This window comes from Mastigoproctus giganteus, chromosome 1 (assembly GCF_048544385.1).
Source record: "Mastigoproctus giganteus isolate SK-2022 chromosome 1, ASM4854438v1, whole genome shotgun sequence".
In the NCBI taxonomy this organism is placed as follows: domain Eukaryota; kingdom Metazoa; phylum Arthropoda; class Arachnida; order Uropygi; family Thelyphonidae; genus Mastigoproctus; species Mastigoproctus giganteus.
In genome coordinates this window covers 59761052-59785790 of record NC_143575.1, presented here as the reverse complement: position 1 = coordinate 59785790, position 24739 = coordinate 59761052, and the positions used below count along the sequence as shown (strand labels likewise).

At 34.2% G+C, this 24739-nt stretch overlaps 1 long non-coding RNA gene across 1 annotated transcript in view; it reads right to left on the bottom strand.

Moving 5' to 3' along the window:
- The window catches only part of LOC150090835 (uncharacterized), a 63098-nt gene extending 60512 nt beyond the window's left edge, over positions 1–2586 (bottom strand). Inside the window, exon 1 of the long non-coding RNA XR_016547318.1 lies at positions 2558–2586. This is a non-coding gene — a long non-coding RNA (uncharacterized LOC150090835). The remainder of the gene's footprint in view (positions 1–2557) is intronic.
- Positions 2587–24739: the final 22153 nt, after the last annotated feature.

Below are 24739 nucleotides of genomic sequence, written 5' to 3'. Positions count from 1 at the left end.
CCTAATTTATGTTAGTACTCCCTAGTAAGACAACTGGAGAAAAGTAGTTGGTATTTTGATTGATTACATGTTCTTAGCTATTCTTAAATAGACGCCATTATTTTTAACAGCTATGGAAAACTCATATTTGTAAAATTACTGTTTGGCTTCGAATCGAAACTCAAGGTCATTGAAAATTGCAAAAATTACTTTGTAAAGCCATCAGCTGTCATTTCCAGGTGGAATGAGGTGCTACTGAAACTCCGCCTCACATAGCGAGACGAAAGTTTATTGGTGTTCCCTGGGAGGTGACGGCTTCTACAAAAAACACGTTGATGCTATCAGCAGGCATTTGTACTGCTGCTGATTGGTAGTCCTGGGATTACCTCCCGTGGATCTAGTAATTACATTGCACTGGGGCAAAGTTAAAAGATGATGGCTGACATTTTATGACCGTATTTCCGGCCGTGACAAGTGTAATCTCTACATGTTAGCACGCACACAACAACAACTGGGTATTAAAGTGGAAAATGTACTACAGTCACGACACCCCCGGAATAAAGGCACTTGGTAAATTGTAGACAAAGAGGACATCTTTATTAGAATTATTAAAATAGACTTTAAATATTTCAGTATGACCCTCCTCACACAAATCAAAACTTTTGTTTTTATATTAAATTTCCATACCAATGTATCACTTTCTAATGAGCTCAATATTGATTGATTATATCACAGTTTGTCTTCATGTCATATCATAACACCAAAGGAGCTGATTTTCAGCTTCTCGCTATTAACCAATTTCAATAATTTACAATTAAAAATGCTTATTAGTTGGCTTAAAATAATTAATTGGAATTGATTAAAACGAATCATCTTCACTCAACACAATTACGAACTACAATTTAAAGAAAAGTAATAAAAAATAACAGGTCAAGGTATTCTTTATAGACGCAAGGTTACTTTAAAGATTTATTTTAACTTCAATCGATGTTTTTTTTTTACCTTACACAGCGTTTAAAAATTTGAGATAAAGAAGAAATAAATTTTTTTTAGTTACCTTTGCGCAGAAAAAGCAAGAATTTTCGCTTTTTTTTATTATGTATTGAGGTCAAATTAGTGAGCTGAGTAGTTTAAAAATGAGCAAAAATGTTTTATAGTTCTTGATTTATTTATTTGTAAGAATTTTGGTTTGTAGTAGAAAACGTTTCAAATAAATCAATGAAATAACCATTTCGTATACTGTATGCGTTGAACATATATGGTGAATATAATTTTAAAATTATGATTTCAATTATATTCATCTTTAAAGCCAAACAAAAAGTGATGTGATCTGATATAAAACACTTAGTTACACTGACAACGTTCGGTTCTTCAGGAGAAAAAAAAAAAAACTTGAAAATAAATTCCTAGAAGATACTCTACCTAATTAAGATCCGGTTCCAAAACCAACGTATATAAAACACGCAGTGAAAAGTCATACAAGTCAGCACTTATGAAGATTAACTAACAAGAAGGTAGCTTTTCATCATTTAAGATATCATCACTTGGCTCATGTATACAATAACAAAGACAGCACGTGTCAAAATAAATAAATACTTGGAAGAAATAACAAACAATAATTAGAGAATGGTCATCAACTACAGATATCTTTGAATGGTGCTGAAAGAAAGGTCTGTACAGAAATACATGTTTGTAGCTTGGTCCTTGAAGTCTTGGCAAATTACTCTAATAGTTAATTATTCGTAACGATTACGAAAACAAATACCCGCTTTTTTTATTCTAATATAAAAACTAATTCCTCTTCAATTGCTACTTTTAAGAAGTAATATGAATATTCGATATACAGAAAACGAAAGTAAAATAGAATAATTAAATAAAAAAAACTTGCTTCGGTATTGGAAGAATACTTAATCGAAATGTAAATCTTCGATACATATTATATATTACTGTAAAAGTAGATTCAGAAATATGTTTGGTGTTTATATTTTCAAAGCTGGGTTTTATCGCTTGATTTAAAAAAAAATTTATGCTCAAAAACAATTTCGTAAAAGGAGATAGAGAAGGTAGATTTTGCTCTTAACATTCTGGTTAGAGGCAACGGACTATTCTGCAGGAGGTTTAGATTCAGATCGATACACGTAGAGAGAACGCAAGTCAAAATAATTCTATTTTAGGCACGTTCGCCACTTAATATTCACTGTTTTTTTACTGCGTCCAAATTTTCATCCTTACCAGTTTACGATAAGAGTAATTCAACTTCTACTGCAAGATGATTAATTTCAAAACGTTCAATATTTACGTGTCTATCTAAATTCAAAATAAAAGCTTGATCTCTGCGTGTTGTCTTTATTGACTTGCTTGAATACAGCACCAATCGAAACTAGTAAAATAAATTTGCAGAGTTTGTTACATTTTGCTTTCAGAATGTACGAAATTTGATATTTTTACCTGACAAACAATATCGCTTTTGTCATTAATACTTCGAGCAACGTATGGAATTTATTAAAATTAATAATTGTATTCGACAAATTTTAAAAAAGGAGAAAAGAAAAATGAATGAAACAAATGCTAAACTTACCATTCACTAACTCTGAGGACAGCAAAGCCTGCAATAAATAAAAATAGCATTATAATATATACTGATATTTAAAATTGCTAACTAATAAAATACTGACATCTATAAAATTATTATAGAAGCAGAGCATAGCCTATTTATGTGCCGAGCACTTAGGTTTGCATCGATCTCATTGTGGAGGCGTTTCACCACGAGTTGCCTATGTATTGCACTACTCGAAATAAAGGGAACTGCCCTACTCTTTATTTAAAGTGTTGTATACTTCAATAAGATCGATAGCTGTAATGCACTAATGTACAAATTACTGTACCACGTACCTTAACTGTCTTTAATTTCTCATGGAATAGAAATAAAAAGGGTGAAGAGCAACCAATGTTTCAGAGTGCAGCTTCTATGCTCCTTATTCGAATTACTGCTATTTAAGTTGCAGATGGCCTAATTGTTGATTGACAAACAGTACGCATATACAAGAACTATTTAAACTAGTCAATGTTGTCGGAACTGTAAGGCTTCATCTTGTTTCAAAGGCCAGGTCATTCCCCACCCTTTCCCCTTAAAACTATGGCTAACTAGTCTTGCCTAATAGTAAATTTCCACCAGCGAAGAAAGGGCCGTGTTGATGTTTTTTAAATCGTGTGTTCACGAACTGATTTTTACGATGCAGAAACCCTAAATAAAACTCGAAGAAAACTAGCAAAGACTGATATGCATCAATGGATTTTTATCCAAAACAAATAAATGATGTCATTATAACTAATCATCTATCATAGGCATATTTTATGTTTAGAGAGGTCATATGTATCTACTCTTTCTCCCGTCCATCTATCTAAACTCGACAGTACTACCACTGCTCTCAGGACTTCGATTTTATAACCGGTTAGGATGAAATAACTATACTGAAGTACAATGCACTGTCCTTCTCTCATATACTGGGGAAACATCACATTCGGAGAACAATGGATCATTCTAGAGGTCATATGACAGCATTGGTTTTTTAAAGATAATTGAGGTGTATGCCAAATAGGAAGTGGACAATTAGAACATACGACTGGATGAGGGGAGAAAAACTGATGCATCTTCCAAAGAAGTTTTATAGGAGAATATCTCTCACATTGTGGGTAGGTAGAATAGTCAGATTTCAGAGCAAAGAGGGTGGCCAAAGACCAATGTTGGAAATAATGGCAAACAGAGGGGGGTAATAAAGTAGTGGCCAAACCAAAAATGAAAGGCATAATTTATTCATACTTTTAGCCCCATTTTAAATCAAAAAATCATTTCAAAAATTTGCGGTTGATGCTTTTAAACAGATTAATGAAAAATAAATGATAGTTATTTTTATATCTGTACAGATCTAGGAAGTCATTACATAGATTAACTTCAAAATTATGAAAAGTAGGATGATCTTCCGTCCTTTCTTCTGTTTTTCTAGTGGGCGGGATTTAGAATGTTTAGCAAATTCAATGATCATAAATTTCATAGAAAGATGACTTGGTGCTGCTTCACTTTTAAATAGAAAAAAGTGGTCTCTAGAAACCACCTGGTAAGGAACAAGTAAGTTACAAAACATGCTGTTATAGGGATATTTCATCTAAAATAAATGTCAGGTCAATGATAAAACGACTTGTGGGCAGAACTCGTAGGTAATGTAATAAGAAATCACAAAACCATCTTTTCGATTGCACGATCGACCATCAGAAAAGAACCACACAGAATGAGACTCCATGGTCGTGTAGCTACTCAATAAAAGCTGTCACCTCACACTTCAACCAACGTCTACAGTGGTGCATGGCCGGCATTACACTTACAATGTGTTAGTGAAGTCAGATGTGGAACTTCGTTTCGTTGTGGTTTAGCCTAAGCCACTGGTAGTCTTGCATAAAGCCATTCTTGAAAACAACACAATGGGAAACCTGCCTTGCTCACTCTGAAGCCCAAATCATAATCGAATACCCAGAACTTCCCCTTGTGGGGCGTTTTTGAGCAAAAACTGAAGGCCAGACCGAGAAGCCCAACTTCTGCAAATGAAATGTTCCCCTACTTTTGGGGATAGGTGAGGCAAAACGCTGGTTTTTGCTGACAGAAATTTCATTCAAGATTAGTGTGATCATTAAAGCCCACGATGGGCAGACTTCTTTATCTTGCCTTTTGTCAAACCATTGTTTCTTTCAGTGTCCCAGTATATGTTCGAGGATTCCGAAGATTTTTATGGTAACTGAATCTATAAAAACGACATGTACAATTAAATTCAGAGAATTTCATGCATTTTAAATCCTGAAAAATATATTTTTAATATTTTAACCCGAAACCGTTAATGACTACCATCCTAAGATGTGAACTTGAGTATCTAAACTAATCGAAATACAAGAATTAAAGATTGCTATAATTAATGCCACTAATATACCAAGTGAAATTAATAATATAGTTCATTAAGCTGATCGCCAAAATCACTATACAATTTAAGGTGGCGCTTCAGACATCTTACCGATACCCATCAGACCATGCTGCTGTCAGACTCCTCTTGCCGATGCGCCCAGAAACCTGAAGATGCCTGAAACGTAACCATAAATTATATAGTGGTTTAGGCGATTAGCTTAATAAACTTATTAATTTCACTTGGTATATTAGTGGTATTAATTATAGTAATAATCTTAATCGAAGTCAACCACGTAACGCCCTTCCCTAAATAAATTAAAATACAATGTTTGTATGTTACTGGATAATCATACAAGACGAGAGAGAGGGGTTACATTTTGTACACTAATTGAATTAATCATTCCAAGAAAGACATAGCGGAAGAATAATGATACGAATCTAAGTCGTCCACGCCGTATAAAATCCTCATTTTGCAAGTCATCCACTGTCAATATTCTGACTCATGTTATCCATCTATGGACAAATTCAAAGTTTGATGAAACACAAACATTGCTCTCGATATTTCAAAGGCTGTGTTTGGTATAAAGGTCTTCTAAATAAGCTTCCATCTTATGGTTGCCAACTGTTTTTTGTAATTGGTTATCCAGTTTTCTCTCTGACCGCTCGCTTCTGGTGATGTTAGATGGCTCTCTGTCTTCTAACTTCTCCACTAATGCTGGTGTCCCCCAAGGTTCAGTTCTTTCCTCCACTCTTTGCCTCTTGTATATTAATGATTTTCTTCCATTGAATAGAAATCCTATCCATAGTTTTGCCGATGATAGCACATTGCATTCCACTTTCCATTTTGAGAAATCTTGCCCTGCTCAATCAGCTTCAACTTCTCGAATATCCGCTACCAATTCCTTAAATGCCGATCTCCGGGTAATTTTGTCCCACTGGAGAGTGGGGCAAAGACAACTTAGTTGAATTCAATCCTTCTAAAACTTAGTCCCGTCTTACATCTCGCAAAAAGGATTCTTCTGCTCCTTTGCTTATCTTCGATGACACTCTGATTTCTAGGCAAGATCATATCACTATTGGGGATTACCCCAACTTCTAATCTCTCTTGGCACAAGCACATTAGAAATATTGCTTCCTCTGCATCTAAAAAAAAAAAAAAAAAAAAAAAAAAAAACTTGGTTTTCTCTTTCACTCTCAGCGTTACTTTTCTTCCAAACAGCTGTTCACTCTGTGCAAATATCAAATCCACCCTACTATGGAATATTGTCCCCACATGTGGGATGGTTGTGGTTTGGCCTAAGCCACTGGTAGACTTCCGTGACCTCTCCCTCTCTCTGCTTTCAAGACTCCATTTAAAAGAAAGCAGTTAGATTAATTAATGACCCATGTCTTACAAAGTGTCTGCACTCTCTCAGCTTCATAGACATTGTTTCTGCTGCATGCCTTTTTACAGATACTTCCATGGGCACTGTTCTTCTCAATTGGCTTCTATAATTCCCATTCTCTCTTCCAATACAGTCTGAACAGATTCCGCAACCAATCAACATCCATTTACTGTCCAACTTCAAACTCACAGAACCAATCTTTTTTGATTCCTCATTTATTTATTCAACTTCCGTTTTCTGGAACAACCATCCTTCATACATATTTCCTGAAAATTAGTCTACAGATGTTCAAGTCTAATGTCAACAAATATCTTCTTTCATCTTGAACTTCCAACTCATGCACAAAAGTACTGTAGGTTTTAATACCTCTCGTGTTTGGGATTTTCATAATAAAAAAAAATAATAAGAGTCAACCAGTGGACCATCGATGGTCAGCTATATTGGGAAAATTGTTGGTTTAGAGAAGAAATACCCTACTTTATAGAGCTTAGATTAGATCAGCATTTCGGTCTCATCTCTTTTATTTATGTATTTTTAGTGAAAGTCACATAAACGAGAATTTCATTCTTAGTTTGTGATATTTCGGTTTTTTTGTTCTCTGGATTCCCACTTGAAGGAGGGGTCAATAAAAATTCAGACTTTTTTTTAGCTAAAAGGTTTCTAAATTGGGTCCCACACTATTTTGGTATACTACAAATAAATAAAATAAATTGAGTCTAACAAAAAGCACATCTAGTGATTTTCTTACTATTCATCGATTGTTAAATCAAAAATGGCGAAAAGTAATAAAGGCGCAGTGGGAATAAAAGGACCCGATGACCCACATCCACCTAACCTATACATTTCAGAACAGATGGAGCAAATGAGGCTACGCTTATAAAAAAAAAAAAAAAAATTACAATCGTCATAGTCATAGTTTCGTAAGCGCGTTTCAGGAGTTAAGACCAGATAAATATTACAACAGTGTCGACCCAAGTGTTTTCAGTTCATTTGCATGTGTTTATTACTAGCAATGATTTCGCATTCTGAAGAGTTATTGCACACCTTCCAACGGAAAGTTTTATGAAATGCTCTTCAATAAATCACGCAGTTGTCGCCTTTGGCTGTTAAAGTTATGAAACACCTATTTCATTCACATCATTTCAAATTCAGCACAGGAACAGTTTCAACAAAAGTTTCAATAAAATACCACCAGTCATCCTTCGGTACGTGCCCAAGTGCACGTTAACAGTTCATTCGATGCCTACAAAAAATTGGATTTCCTTCTGAACTGCTGGATGCAGTATCTTGGTTAGATATCAACTACTAAAAATATTTGTTTTTATATGCTTTTAAAGAACTATGTTGCCCTTACATCAGTAAGGAGTATATAATAGAACTCTCCTCAGAATATTATTAATTTTTAATAAATAACAGTGGGAAAGGAAGAACTTTGATATACACACGCACAACACTCCCTCTTTGGTAGCTATGGTCGCTGTTCTGCCACACAGGGTGGAAAAGACCCGAGTTCAAATCTCGTCAATCACGCAAGGAATTGTTATAGGTCTTTTTTCACAACGTGTACTGAGTTAGTCGGTCTCAAGCGAGGGTGGTAGGTTTTTTCCTCTCGGAAGCTCGGGTTTTTCATCCAGTAAACTGCAAATTGACCTCAAAGAATACACGCAATTACAGACACAATATACTGAAGCCTCATAACCTTAGTTTCTTTGGCGCTTACCACACACACAAGAACTCATTCAGGAATACTGGGCCACATTACATTATTCCTCAAGCTACAAGTTAAAACTTGTTGATTACTAAGTTCGAGATGATTGTTACAAAATAAAGTAAATTAATAATTAAAGAGCATACATTTCTTTATAATAAATAAAAATTATAAACTATATTCCCTAACCTTTATTCTTAATAAAGGCCGGAAATGTTATGGATCATCTTTAGCTAGTGTTTCTTAGGTTGAGAATACGACAACCCCAATCATAATCTTTCTGCATATCCTCATGGAGCTGCATGAAAATTAATACTTTCATAAAATAAAGGAGTTTGCCAATTTGACTATAACGAAAAGGGAAACTGGCATCTAAGATGGCTGCTGAAGCTGAAAATCAAGCACGAGTGAATGTATGCAGTAAGTGCACATCGTTGAGGTGGCTGTGGTCCAAGCTCACGTGACTGCCAAAATACTCTGGTGTTTTTGTATTCTCTCTCTCTCTCTCTATATATATATATATATATATATATAGTAAATTCGTCTGACCTTATGGAATATAAACAGATATTTTTTAATTTGTATTTAATAACCTCCTTTATGAAAAACGCTAGCTTCCCAAAAGGTTTCATGGAATCTTTCATGAAACCTTTTGAGAAGCCAGAACCTTTTGTTTCATGTTAAAATTCGTAGCATACGGGAAATATTCTTCAGATTAATGATCTTTGAGAACTATCCTATTCTGTTTCCAATTTTTCTACTAACTAAATTAACTTCCGTCTAAAATGAATGTTCCCTTCCATCTTCTCCGCTTTTTCATTCCCCTTCTCCACAAATTCCATTCTACCGTATCTCCCTTCGCTTCTTTCACCCATGTCCTTCTTGGCCTTTTGTCCCCCACTTGGTGCAATTCCTTAAATTACTGTCTCCTTTATTTCAAGGAGTCAATACCCCCGCTCCACCATTTTTAACCATCATCTAATCTGGCCCTTTGCAAACTCAATTTCCTCGTACTTAAATGCTTTTCATCAAAGGACGAATCAATTCTGCTATTTGATTGGTTAAAGAAGTTGAATTAGTTCTAATGAAGGAGCTACACGTAATAATCTACTGCAGCGATGGCGAACGTTTCCGGTTTGCGTGCACAAAATAAACCACAGCAGAAATATAATGGGCCATAAATTTGACTTCAAACAGAAAATGAATGACTCAGCCATTCAAATATATCATGTGAATTTGTGTTTATATTTACGTCAGAACGCCATTTTGGGATAAAAAAAAAAAAAAAAAAGGGGTCTTAACCAGGACTAACGTAAAAAAATGAATAAATAGCAAAAATGCTAAGCAAACTGAGTTCATTCTCTAACAAAGGCATTTAAAAGTGAACCACTACTTCTATCTCCACCTCCTGATTCTTTCCCTCTTTGAACAGAGTTCATGATGTGGATATCAAGTACTCAGACTGACCAGGGGATTACACAGTATTGCTGTGGTTGTTTCCTCTCCTATCTCTATTTGGCAGTGTGCATCAACGGCCGATTTGTATGTTGTGCGGGCTGAAAAACCTGGAATAACTCAAGAGGCAAACTCTGATCCCTGAGACTGGCTAACTCCTCGATTGAAAACAAAATTCTTACAGCTAACAACGGAACTCGAACCCACACTTCTCCAATCAAGTTTGCAAAGATGCTGTATCCTGCCAATACATCCTCTTTGCAAACTATTATATTAAGTTGCTTCAGAGGTCTTATACCAAAAGTAATAAATAAATAAAAAACTGAAAATAAGATAAAGGAAGAAAAATCGTTTCGATATTTCCTCCAAAAATTCTATTATGGATATTAAATAAAACAAATTTTCTGTTTATAATTTGGACGGCCACACCGTCAGGAGTTCACAAGATAGGGAGAATACAAGAAACAGACGTATTTAGCAGTCACTGGCTTGAATCCCAGTCACTCAAGGCAGTTGTATTTATACCCCCTCGCCCCTGACCACTCAGCCATGGCCTGCATTCCATCACTTGTTGGATGTTAATCCTAATTATAGCCCTTCTATGTATGACCCTGTAACATCTTAAAAATTATTAATTAATAAAAAAGCAAAGTGTCAATCTTTTACTTGGATATCGAGGAACTAATACTGTTCTCTGATGGAAAAAAAAAAAAAAAGTGTAGTCTAGTTTCAAACAGTTATTCTAAAAATTCTGTGGTATACCTGCTGCAGTACACCGTTCGTTCCGATGTAATCTCAAAAGCATCCGCACGCATACCATACAATAATACCTCTTTGTAGAAGAATAAGATGAATTTACCTCAATATGATATGTAGAACACTTCCTAATGACACTCTTCAGCAAATAAACGAATATAAAATTAATGCAAAATGATTACAGTAATAAAATTAATTAAAAAATTAAAACAAGTTCAATGTAAATTTTGAAGAAAAAAATTTGCATTGGACTTAATTTTTTTAATTACTGTATTAATTTGCGTTAATTTTATATTCGTTTATTTGATGGAGAATGTCATTAGGAAGTGTTCTACTATCATATTGAGCTAAATTCCTCTTATTCTTCTACAAATATTGAAATACAACGTAGCTCTTGCACAAATAATGACAAAAAACTAATTTATTGTTAATATTCGTTTATTTTTACATCCGTGGGCACCCCATGGTACAGCTTGATTCAGCTAGTAAGATGTACATTGTAAATAATCCAAAATAATTACAGTAATTGTATGTATTTACAGAAAAGTATTCTTCATATAAAACTGAGTTCATAAAGTTAGTTAAAATATAAAATTATTTATTCTGTATTTATTATATTAATTAATACGGAGATTTCTACAAATATGTTAATTAATTTCGGAGTTGTGACACCGTTAAAAAATACGGTATAGTGTCAAAAAAAGTTAGCGTACACTGGCCTTAAGTAAAATCAGAGAAGTAAACTCAGAAGTATCAAAGGCGAAAGAGTGAAGATGAATGTAATGGAATAGAAGGCAAAAATGAAAACAGGTAGAAGTAATGCACTTATCTTTATGGAAGGTTTGCCTTTTGTAATTATTCTTCTTTCTCATTACACGTCAAGAAGTTCTCGAGGGCCACTTACCAATGAAGTCACGAGCGACAAAATATTTATATTAAGGTATTTAAAATAACGTGATCTACATTTACTGGCATTGAAACTTAAAAATAGTGTTTTATTTCCAATGACTTTGCTTTATCCCAAGAAGTCAAGGTCATAAATGATAAAGGACGCCACCTATCGAGTTTTACTGGAATTAATGTCGTAATCTATAATGATTTCGTTTCTCCAGGGTGAGCCAAGGTTTTATATTTTTCATCATCAGCAGTGCTGTTAAGAAAAAAAAGGAAGGAAAAAAGATAAAAGGGATGTTCTTGCTATCCACTCCTCGATCAAACTTTATTTTCAGGAATAAACAAAACATTAAGATAATCCAGTTTGTAAAAATTATATTAGATAATAAATAATACCGACAAATGATTGACAATTCCGTATACAGTGTGTAACTTCTCCATACTGGTAACAAATTGTAGTCTGTGGTAACTAAAGGATTTAAGATAATTTGCTCGTCCTCTTAAACTGAAAATATTGCTTTTATAGATTATTTTGGAGAGTAAAAATGTACAGGCCTATTATACACGAGCAAATGAATGAAATAGTAAAATATATAAACATTTCACAATATTGAGTCGATTTATATCAGTTTGATATGAATCTAAGGACATTCTGTAATGTTATCGAATGACAAAATACATTCGATTTAAAATCGATGAGCTCCTTGGATCCTTACACCACTAAAAATAACACAATTGAATGACAACTGTTACTACAATAAATCGATATACTTATTTTATTATGGACTTAATTCCTTCAGACAAGTGAGGTTTTCTATCAGATATATATTCACAAATAGTTTGGTGTAACGGTGTAGAAGTGTTTCTACTAACTGCTTGGATATATTTTCCATTCAACGTAAAAAGGTAGGTTCCTTTCTTATAAGTACTTGCAGTTTTCAAAGGAGCTACTCAAGCTACATAAATTGTAGCTTTACAGTTTGAGATGGTCACAAGATCAGAGGAATTTAGATGAAATACAAGAACATTGCTGTATTTAGCAGCCACTTGGGCCGAACCACATATCTGCTAAACACCTCCACATCAGTTTCAAAATTGTACAAATATTTCTTAGTTTGTCTTTTGTGTAGAACTGCACTCTTAAACACTGCGCTTCTCAGTAGCATGGATTCGTAACATTCTTTCTCAACCGAAGGACAAACGGAATAAAAGAAATTACGACCAGTGCATCCACACAAATGTTTAAATCGGATAATCTTATCGTTCCTTTTCCCTTCTTCGTCATACCGCATGATCATGTGTTCACCGTTAGTTAAATGGGGACAAAATTCAAACAGGAAAAAACCTGTTGGAATTAGTAGTATCCCAAAACTGATTGCAAAGAACTGTCTTCTCATTTTTAGTATTCGAGTTGAGGTATAACAATTCATAACTATTGTTAATAAAGATTAAGATTTTAAATAAATCCAACATTAAGATTTCGACATTATAAAACCATCAAATTATGCTGGTTATTCTCTGGATTTTATCGATTGAAGCCGTCTTTCACTTTCAAAATTAACCCAAGTCGCTTCAACTGTACTCTGTCAGATCGAAACCTGAATTTTATATAAATTTGTAGTAGTGTTTATTAATTTCCACTGAATTCACCTTTCACATAGCTAATGTGAGGTATTTTAATATAGTCCACATCGCTAAACATTCTAGGAGTCTTTTGTTCGAGAAATTTTCTGACGACAAATTCAAATAAGATAGAAGAATGCAGTGGTCAAAGATCTGGTTCGGCAATGTCTTCAGGACGTCTCTCAACCACTTCCCTCTATCCACGATATTGTATTAAACCGTACCTACTTTTACATGTTTAGACGGCATTTTTGTCGTTATGAGGTGTATAACTACGTTCAAGAATGGTAAATGAGTTAAAAGCGAGATGATGAGAGTAGAAATTCATAAGATGGTTTCTTTTGACTTTTACGCTACTTCTAATTATTTAGGAACTAACGGATCTCGAACAAGAAAAGTAAAGTTGTAATATAGTCGTTTAGATGTTTAATGGGGGCTTACATACTGCGACGAATACCTACTTAAGTACAGCTAGCATTTCGCAAAGTTTAAGGCAGGAAACAAAAGGTAAAGAAGAAAGAAGCTAGAAGAATATAGTAAAGTTTATTTACTAACCTTTAAGTGGATCGCAAACAGAGAGAGAGAAAAAGAAAGAGAGACAGAAGAGAAGAGAAATGGCTTCTGTGCTGATGGCCGCCAGCAGTATGGAAACTGTCCCCGACACGGATATGACCTACAGCTCTATAAAGAGAGACAGACGTGCAGAGTGTTACGTCGACCTAACGACTGTCGGTTATGTGTTCTGGAATTGCCTAGCAACACAGAGCTACGTTCTACTCAGCAGCCCAAGGCCCGCATTGCAGGGCAGTTCCTTTTGGCTCCGCCCCGATTTAGACGCCGGCCACACAGAGCAGAGGAGAACTTTTATGCTAATATTGGTCCACAAATAAGCAACAGCTTCGGGGTTAGGGGTCGCCGAATATTTTGCATATCACCCTTCCAGATTTTCAAATTTGGGAATCGTTTTATGGCGCCAAAGCCAATTGTGTCCGCGTCAGTCTTTTATTGCTTTAGTTTTGCTAACGGCGAGAGGGAAGCCGTAAAGGACTTCAGATCTTCCCCAGACTCCAAGAAACTACTGCAGTTGCCATTTGCTGGGAAATCAGAACGCTTTCTTATCTGGTCAGCTTAATACACGAGGGATAAGCTAGAAGGCCGACGTACAAAAGTCAGGAACTTTGCCACTTCTCCCCCTTCATATTACGCGACTTATTTTATACGAGAGAGTGAAAATGAGAATCTTATCAAGAGTCGCCAATTGTGGCCTGCTCGTATGTAGGGGGCATTTTAGGCAGGCGCATTCTAGATATTGCTTCTTAAGATATTCTTAATTGCTCGTAAAAACTGATATTACGCAGAGGTCTGCATCATCCTTCTATTGAAAGTGCCCGCATGCAGAAACAGGAGAGGGGCCTTACCAATGTTTGGGTTCAGTTACCAGCAGACTTTCATTAAAAAAAAGTATTCAAAGTGTAAATAAAAGAAGCAAATCATTATTTAAATTCACATGGCTTTTAATTCTTGAAACAATTCTCAGAAACCTCTCCCTCCCATCAGTTACAATAGCAAAATACGCCCAATAAATGGTTTATTATTTTATTTTTTATCAGTAATAGCTCTTTCAGGCTATACCTTTAAATAATAGTTTGAATTTGTTTGGTTAAAAACAGCAAAGCTAAATATCGTAAGAGTTATTTCATCGTATATTAATTCTAAACACAATTATTCGAATGAAATAATTACTAAATCATTTTCGAAATCTTTTATGGCCTTAAAATGGATACGATTCAAGATCCAATCATGACGAGGCCTGCTTGGGCAATAATAATAATGCTTCTTGCAATTTTGCCTTTTGTTTGTAACCAAATTTATTCTATTGTTTTATTTTATATTGTGACTAATACGTGATGATTATAGTAGTATAGAAAGAAAATAAATTCTGTTTATACTCCTGGACGACTACACAAGATCACAGAACTTCACAAGATAGAGAATCGCAGTCAGTTCAAACGCGTGCACTATTATACCACCGATCTTAACCACTTGATTATCAAATTACAGTATTTCCTTCATGGCCAGAGGTCAGGTAGAAGTAAAGAATAATTCTCAAAATCAACGGTTGTTCTGAGAAGACTTCTTGCAGAGACAATCTCTAAAAATGACTTTTTACCTACAAGTCTCCAAAACTTAATGAGTTAATCTTTAAATACGATTAACGCTTTAAAAGCAAATCACTAGCTGACCTTGTAAACCAAAATATTAAGCATAACGATAAAGTAGTACTCTAATGCAGTTTCGTATGTGTTTTTATTACATTTGGTATTCGTGATCAAATCCAGACGTAGGTTTATTTTTTCTCTAACTGTTCCTCGATTCTTTTTACAGAAAAAAATGGAACGAAGTGATATAAATAAGAAATGTCACCGATTAAATAAACCAACCCCTGAAGATTAAACTGAGAATTTTTATTTTTGGACTTTAGAACCAACCTTCACGACATTCTGGGATTCACTTGGATCCCAAATATATCAGACAAGATGATCACGGACTCCAACATTCCTCCTAGTAAAATAAAATGACTACTTTGCATATGTGTTGTAGAAGTGGTATAATCATAGTACTAACTCTTAGTATATGCATTCTCTTTGAATACAGTTGACTTTCAAAGGGATTTATTACCAAATGAAACTATAATTCACTGTAAAAATCCCTACCTCAAGGGTAGGCGTTTATTACCAAATGAAAGATATGAGTTAATACCGACAGACCTCCCCCAAGGAACGTCTACACCGAAAACAGTCTGTCAAGAGGTTTCCTAAAATATGCATTCTAGCGAAAGATGCTGCTAATAACCAAACTAAACTTCAAACATTACACATAAAGGTATCGCTAATTCTTATTTAAATAATTGTAATTTCTTTTATCGATTAATACTAATAAATAAATAAATAATTTCTGTTTATACTCGGGAACGACCACATTGCCAGAGGAGTTCACAAGATAAAGATAATACAAGAAACAGCACCGTATTTATAGTCATGGGCTTGAGCCTTAATCACTCATCTCTAACTCGATAATGTTTTGAAATTTGACTTTACTGAAAAATATTTGAGAACGTGCAATGGTGAATGTTAGGGGTTAGTATACTATGGTTATAAGCTTGGTATTCTTTTTAAGGGAAAAAAAATCCATATGCAAGGCAGTTATTTAAATCTTATCGGGTGATACGCTTGGTTAGGTCAAGTAGTGTATAATATAAACTACATAAGCCTTAGATATAAAGCAATTACTAATCGTACTCAAAGGAAGGCAACAAAATAGGCGACTATATCCTTCAGAGTTAGAATTAAGTAGATTACAATCATTTCTCAGGGTATCATCACAAGAAAGAAATGCTAAAATATATTGTAATCATTGTGAGATGGCATAAAAAAATTGCAATGTAATACTAGTTTTGCCAGTTCAAAAAGATCGAACGTTTTGTTAGTTCTGCACCAATCATGGAATCGATTTTCATTTAGGAAGTTGAAATTTATGAAAATTGGACCATGAATACACTCAATCCACTCATGTTACAATGAGCATGCACTTATTAAGGGTAACCGGTGAAATTCTCTTAAGTGGAGAAGATATATTCACGTATCTAAGTGCTACCAAAAATCGAATGAATTTCAAAGCTGTTTCTCAGCAAAAGAAAACGTCCGGTTTGGACAATTTTGTTTTGGAGAAAGAAAGAAGTTAGTAACCAGAACTCTACGTCATATATAGACTTGTATTTCTGCTACAAATTGTTAATGTTTTGCTATAATCTTTTTATGAATTACAAAATTTCTCATCACTCAATACTTAGTTTGTAAACATTTATGCCTTAGAATGCAACAAAATTCACGATTCGGCGTACAGGAATCCATCACCAAAAGTATATACAATACAGCATGTCATTACAGTATTTAAAATAAAAGCGCTTCTGTTATTATTTTTCCTAAATCAAAATCTTATTCCGTCCAAGTATAGAAGAGTATATAATATGTTCGTTATATAACACATTCGACGTTATATAACATATATACACTTTATTAGTAAACAAACATTTTACTAATTGGTGTTTCACATAAGGCTTAATAAGTAAGCATTTATTAAACTTGTTCTTTTAATTTGTACAAAACATACAAATGTAGCCTATAAGTTCGTTAGACACTGTTTTTTTGTATATTTTGTACAAATTAAAAACTGTACAGAAAGATGGTGTTTAAAGAAACCTGCGCTAATCTAGTTCCAAAACAATGGTTGCATAATAAACTGATAGTGGAATTGATTAAATCAGGGTTCCTCAAACGGCATCTCTGACCATGGACATTTTCTTAAAAGGAACGGTTAATCCCAAAAGACGTTAGCCAAATTGATTTAATCCGAGAATTATCCACCAAAAATAAATCTTTTTTTGCTCTGCACATGTACAAAAGCAACATTAACCAACCGGGCACAATAACTGTATTCTGTTATAAGAGTACTGCAACTGTGTTTATGGTACATTGTGAGCTACACAAAGAAATTCGTTTTTAATTCACTGTTTAATTTTGACACAGAAAGATCTTTGTTAGGGCTATTTTAATGAGCGAGGCACTAGGTTTGATGATGAACAAAGCAGTGGGGTTTGGAATAATCATTTCTCTTATGGTACATTTTCTTCCTTTTGAAAATCAGTTCAGAATCCCGTATTTTTAGAGCTGTGGAATGAGCAAGACCACCCTCGTTTTCTCAGATTTAAAAAGGAACAATGCTAACACTAAAAATATTAAATTATATAACACAGGACAATTGGAAGTTTCGAGTTATGAGAGCATATTTTAATGTAGTATTAAGATCTGTAAATTGAAAATTTTACTTATATCATAATGAAAATAACGTTTTTTTCGATTGTTCCAGATTGGCAGGAGTGGAAAACTTTAATTGCATGCTAAACTAGCATAGCACAAGTGAATTACCAGCTAACTTCGGGAAAATATTCAATATTTTTTCCCTTCAGCATGCACTAAACTTCAACATGTACTAAAATATAAATTCCTTTCAGATTCGCACACAGATTAAGTAGCTTATCGAAACTGCCCAGTAATTTACACATTGGACAGCCAATTATTAAATAATCACGTGCAATAATAACCAGTATTTTGAATTATATCTGAAGTAGAAGTTTTCGGAATTATATTAATTTGGAAAGTTTGAACACAGTTACGTTTTCTGTTAATACTAAAAATATTTCTCTCCAGATAGCTTTAACAATTCAAATTACCTCAAAACAGGGGAAGACTTGAGAAGAAAACAGGTGTGATGCGACGACTTGTAAATGTGGACACGGAGGCACCAGGGATGTATGACCTCAAACGAAAAAGGTCCATCAACTGGTGGAGTCGAGAGAAGAGCATATTTTCTTGTTTATTTTGGCAGGACTGCAAGCCAGGCAGAAGTGAAAGAATTGTGGCAGCAAACTATTCCACTGAAGTGCGTCTGCCTTAGAAGTGTTTCCCAAACAGGACTCCGATAGGAACCGTGAGGGAAAAGGGGACTCCACTTTACTCTGACAAAGTTCAGGCTTTTGGTGTGCATCTTTAAAAAAATAAGAAATTCCTATTGGGTCTGTTTACTTTAACATGATCTACGGAAATAAAGTGTTGAAAAACGGTCTCAAAAGTGTGCCGATGACTAGAAACGTGTAAACAGACCCATGCGATGGACCGAATAATTCTTTACAGGATCACCAACGCCCTTAAAAAAAAAAGGAGAAGTTTCCAAAATAGCAAACAGCCACGACACGAGACAAATGCCAATGCACAGAAAAGATAGTTTAAATATTTGACCATTAACTAGAATTATATTAAACGCTGAATATTTTATAAAATTAACAGACCTCTATTTTGCTTTAATGGAGAAAAGGGATAAATATTTTAACTAGTTTTTATTTGTAAAATAAAATAGTGCAATAGCATTATTTTAATTAGATGAATAATTAATTAGGCGCCTCTGGATATTCAAAAAGATGTGGAAATGTAATCAGTCTATACTTTTATTAAAAAATTAATTGAATTTTGTTTAATTAAATTAATTTTGCTTTTACAGACGTGTTTCCTGTCTGCAGCTTTTGTACAGTTTCATTCCAAATATGAACAAAAGAAGCCAAAATCTGTAAGTCTGTTTATGCATTATATATATATGTTCAACTATCTATTAACATTAGATAGTTAATCATCTAATGATTAACATTATGAAACAAAATAGTTATACAAATAAGCGAATTTTGTGGCTAAATTGAGAATCTTATTTTCCCCAGAATATTTTAACTTTGTTCTTTATAGGATCTACTTTATAGGATCTTTGTTCTTTATAGATCCTATAAAGTACAAAGTTAAATATTTTTTTAACTTTGTTCCCTGCTAACTTGCACAAAAGTTAACAAGGTTTTTTGTTAAGGAAATATCACGTCTGATTAATCTAATTAACTATTATTTGTCATTTTTTTATAATTTTATTATTTTGTAACATTTAATGAGATGTAATCATGGTGTTTTAAAATCGTCGACTAAAAATCAACAATAGTGAAGATATTTCCTCTAAAGAGCCTAAAATTATTTAAATATTATATTTAAAGTTTTTTTATATAAAAAATAATTCTTTTTGTTGATTTTTTTTTAGATCATGATAATAAAGGAGCAGTAATATAACAAGAAATTGTAATTGGTTAAGAAAATGCAAAAAACAGAACTATTAATGATCCCAGAATATATAATCTTTCTAAGTACGATTTCAGAATGGACTTCAAGGGGGAAAAATAAGAAAAAGAAAACAAAACGTGGACAAAAATTACTGCTGAATTTCATGTGTAAGAAAAACTACAAAAAACATGTTTTGGTAAGTAGAATTTTTTTTTTTTTTTTTACCAATGGTTCTTAACTCACGAGAATTGAATATATTAAACAATTCCATTTTCAATTTTAAATGCTATTTTAATGTAGATTAATTGAAATTAATATTCTAACTGTACTACACAATCCCAGTACATTTTACAAATAATAATATTAACTTACTTTCAGCAATAATTTTGATATTGTCACATACATAAATAGTAAATAAAATCACACTTTGTATTTTTGTAAGTTTAGTTCATAGTTCAGTTTAGAACCTGAACTTTGCATAAACCGGGAATTTTAAAATAAACATATATAAAAATGACAGTTTTGTATTTATTTTCTGTATACCTATATTATGATGGAACGGAGTTAAAACAGCTAAACTTTTGATTCACCGACTCTCGTTAATCCGAATTCTGCTTAATCCGTGGTCACTCCTGGCCGAAAAAAGTAAGTCATACTTATTTCTAAATTATAAAATAGATAAAGCTATCAATGACGTATTTATTAGTACTCAAACGCGTGCGCTACTTCCATCCTACATCAAACTCTTTGCGTTTTCGTGGCAGGCACATTTAATTTGCTTGGTATAAAAGCATAGGCTTAATTTTTAATGCTCACAGCAGAAGGAACTTCTCCTCTACCAAGAATTGCCTTGATATTGCCCTGCCTTTAAACAAATGGTATCGCCAAAAAGTTAATCCGCCATTTTTTAAACAATTAGACACTTATGTCAACCCATCTCAGGATTTCCTGCTCCCATTAAACAGAAATGGCCTCTAGAGATAAGCTACAGTATCATGGCAACTCATGATAAGGATACACTTCATTTTTCTGTGAGAATTTAAGTCTATTGTAGTTAAATCCTGCTGGTCACAGAAACAGAGAAAGAAACAGAAAATTTTGAAAATGCCAAAACGTTATTAGTTATTTTATAACGTAAAAAAATGGGGAGAAGGAAAGATCTAAAATAAAGACTGTATTAACCAACTCCTCTTTATGCTTGGTGGGCACAATCATTTTATTCCAGGTAGAATAGAAAGCTCGAATGACATTACAAAGAGAGAGAAAGAAGACTAAATACCATTCTAAAGAAATGAAACTATCTTTCCAGAAAATATAATCTACATAAATACAACAAATTAAACCCAACAATACAAAGTAAATAACAGTAATTAAAAATTAGCTGCTAAGTTAGCGGTCGAATTAAAGTGCCAAAAATTGCTTCCAATAAGGACAACCTCACACGAAGCGCATATAAGGACTCTCGTCTCGAAATTTGCATAGACATTAGTACATTAAAATACCAAGTGCAAGACACGCAACAAGAGAAATGTCTTAGAAGACAGTGTCATCAGAACCGGTGTACGACAGCTGCTGTGGCTAAGGACGCCAGGAAGCCGGATACTAGTCTTCACCATCATCCATCACAGTTAACATCATCATCCATCACAGATTATGTTACAGCTCTGTGCAAGGGGTTTCCCAAGTGTCTCGACGATGAACAGAAACATTTGCAAATGGGACTGACTGTCTGCAGTATCTAACGAGATATGTAAACGAAGGAAATTGAAACTTGGATCTCACGGTGCTCTATGGATGGAGCAGGTACTGTGAACCAGAGAGCAAGCGACGAAGTATACAAGGGGAACATTGGCCATCACAGCAGCAGAGACTTTTTGAAACCACCGGAAAGGTTCATAAAATTAAATGATGGAAAATTTATCAAGAAAACATTGAAAGAAGTGAAAATTCTCGAAGCACCAATTCTTAAAGTTGATATACGATGTGCCATTAAAAAAAAAAAAAAAGACACGCGAACATTCGACTGATGGTGCAATTTTGATAACACGACAATACGCGACCACACACGCTCAACATACTATGGCAACCATCCAGAAAATAAATGGGGAAGTGATTGAGTATTCTGCGAACAGTCTGGAAGGTTTTTATGTTTTGGAGAGTACTTCGAATGAAGAATCACGCATTTTTCGTGAAGGTTTATACTCGAACAACAGTTCGTTTTTCCTTGGTTGCGTTTTTGGAACATCATTCCTGGAGAGATTAAGAGGATCTTTTTCGTACGTTGCGCAGCATGACGATGGGATTAGAGGAGACAGATGTTTCGGCCTGTAGTAAACGTCTGAAGACTGTGGTACCTGGGGAAAGCGTTTTTGACGAGATTTCTAGTGTAGCAAGCAATTGGCATGCACCAGACAGTCACAGATATAGGGACCATGAAGTCAATATATCACTAACGGGAATTATATTCCATTTTCGTCGCAGGACCATTATTTGAGCCTCTTCAAAGAAGCAGAGTTATGGTCCTGACGTGTGCGTAATTACCTTGAGCTCATCACCTACGAGCCTAAGTTTAAAGCAAAAGGCAGCTTGGACAAAACCATTTTAAGCAAGCTGGAGATCCACTACACTGTTCACTCAATGCCACAATTGCTTTGTGTTACATTTCCCAATGATCAATTTTCCGTTACTTTTTGATTGGTTGGCTAACTTGCTCTCCTCATCTCAACCACGGAATATTTGAATTATAAGATTAAATGAAGGACAGAATTTTGAGAGTACAGTACAACTGACAATGCAGTTCTACACGTACAGCATACTGTTAACATTGATGACCATCACAACGAGTAATTTGATCAATAAAATATGCAGCATACTGTCTACATGCTATGCTGTGAGTAGTTCAGATCTGATTAAACTTATTGTACAGCAAACAACACCATTTTTATTTTGACGTCAGTTTCTAGAACGATTTTTACCACATGATCTGCATATTGTTCATCAAAATTGCAGATCGATCCAACTTCCCAAAGTGACAGCTTAATTATAACCACACTGTATGTAATAATAACTTTTTTTCAGTTTAAGGATAAGTTACATCAGTATAAGATTTTGTTCGGTGGTTAAACTCTTGATGATAGTAACGAATAGGGTCAAGTCATGCTTTTATTGAACTTTGTTTTCATTATTGCGGAATATAAATAAATTCTTTTTAATCCAGGCCGTCAGACAAGGGCAGAGGATTAACAAGATAGAGGGAATACAATAACGTCACCGTATTTAGAAGTCATGCGGGCTTTAGCAACGGTTAACTGAAACGCGTGTAATAATGTACCTTTGCAGCGACTGTAACTGGAAAGTACACCCAAGGAAGGTGTAACTTATATTTTGAATAGCAGAAATAGATAAAATTTACAATTTATCTATCTTTATAATTAATGGATAACTGAAAAGAAGCTATTATCTTGATGTGGACGTCGAAATTTTTAGGCTGTTGACTCTTCTGTTAAGAAAGTTGATTTATTTTGCTCCAAGGCAACTAAGACCACTAGGCATCAGGGTATTATGTATTTTAAAGTGGATTTGCCCGTTTGTTGAATGAAAAATACGATTTTCTAAAGAATAAAACATGACAACCTCGACTAAGATAGTTTATAAAAAAAAAATTACGCTTATTTTGCTTACACAATTAACACAAAACTAATGAGCTCACATTTTCCCTCATTTACAGTCAAGCAAGTTTTAGCGCAACAGTGCTATGACATTGAAGAGAATGCAGTCCATGTTATTTATCAAAATTGTAAATATTTTTATCTCATCAGCAAATGCTAATAGTTCTGTTGTCTTGATTTGACCATTAGAACATGGCTTTGTGAGCTTAATTAAGCCAACGGAATCAATCACCGCATGGCAAAAGATTAATATAGACATGTTTCTTCCAGGAATACTCTAACTCAACATTCCCAAGTCCGATGGCAGATATATCCAAGTAAAATGTCAGTCATTATCTGTAAAGTTCGGCATCGAAAGCAGTAAACATATCAAAAAAGCAATATGTGAAGAGTCACGGGATACTGAGGGGTCAAAGACTTACCAATGGGGTGACGTTATATCAGTAGCTTAAGAAGAGCAGAATACTCATGGCAGCGATAATAATTTCCCATCTTCTAACAAATCAAAATGGCAGTTGTTCTAAACAATGCCCTGCACTCTCTAATATACTTCAAACTATAAATTAAACTAAAGTATTAATTGATATTAAACGAAAAATACTATAAAAACGGCTAATATAAAAATAGAATTCCAAGGAATTCGAGTTTTCAATAATACAAGTTGTAAAGGTCTCGTTTATCTTCTTGCATTATAAGTGACAATTTTATGAGGGCAATTTTTTAGTAATGTATAGATCTTAAAACAACATGACTTCATCAAATGAGTACAAAACAACCACGAGGCTATAATATTTTTCATTCACTGCAGCAAGGTGGACAGACAAGTCCTCGTGCTGCAAATTCTTTGCCTTTCCATAACTATTAGCACTCAAAGAGTCTTTATCTATGGGACTAGACAGATAAAAGATCTTTTCTGTTTTATGGGTATCGCAAGCGTTTTGAATGATAAGCAACAACGCGATTGACGAGTCCTAATTTTTTTTTTTAAACATTCAGTCAATAATTTAAACAAATTGTAACAAGAAGGAACTTTTTCTATAATAGAAACGTATTTCTTTCAAATAACTCACTATATCCACTATAAAAAGAGACAATAATGTTGCTTGCGTATTGTAAACTAGCAGGTGTGATTTGCACGGTTGGCCAAACATGGAATATTGTGTTTCTTTCTATAGTATTCCAATAATAATAGTAACGCTCTCTACTTCCTTTTGACCTATCTATAGGAAAACACGAACAAGAGAACTAATGACAGGAAACAGTCAAAATCCAGAAATCTGTTCATACGTCAGAAAAATATAAAAATCATATTTACCAGGACTAGACGCCTCTTTTGTAGCTGTTATCGACAGATGAAGGCAGCGATCTACTTGTTCTATAAAGTGGAACTCTGCTATTCTTATATCGTAGGAAAAGTTACTCAAAAAACTGGCCACAGCTTAAAGGTCTTCCTCCCCCCCTTTTTTTAAGTGCCGTTCACTTGTAGTAGATCTACAGGGGAGGAAAGTCAGTGGACCAAGTAAGGAGCTGATTGGATCTTCTGAGTGGCTGATTGTTTGCCTTAAGCCATTAGAAGGTCAAATTCCCTTGTGTCACTGGCGTGCTTTGAAGTAAAA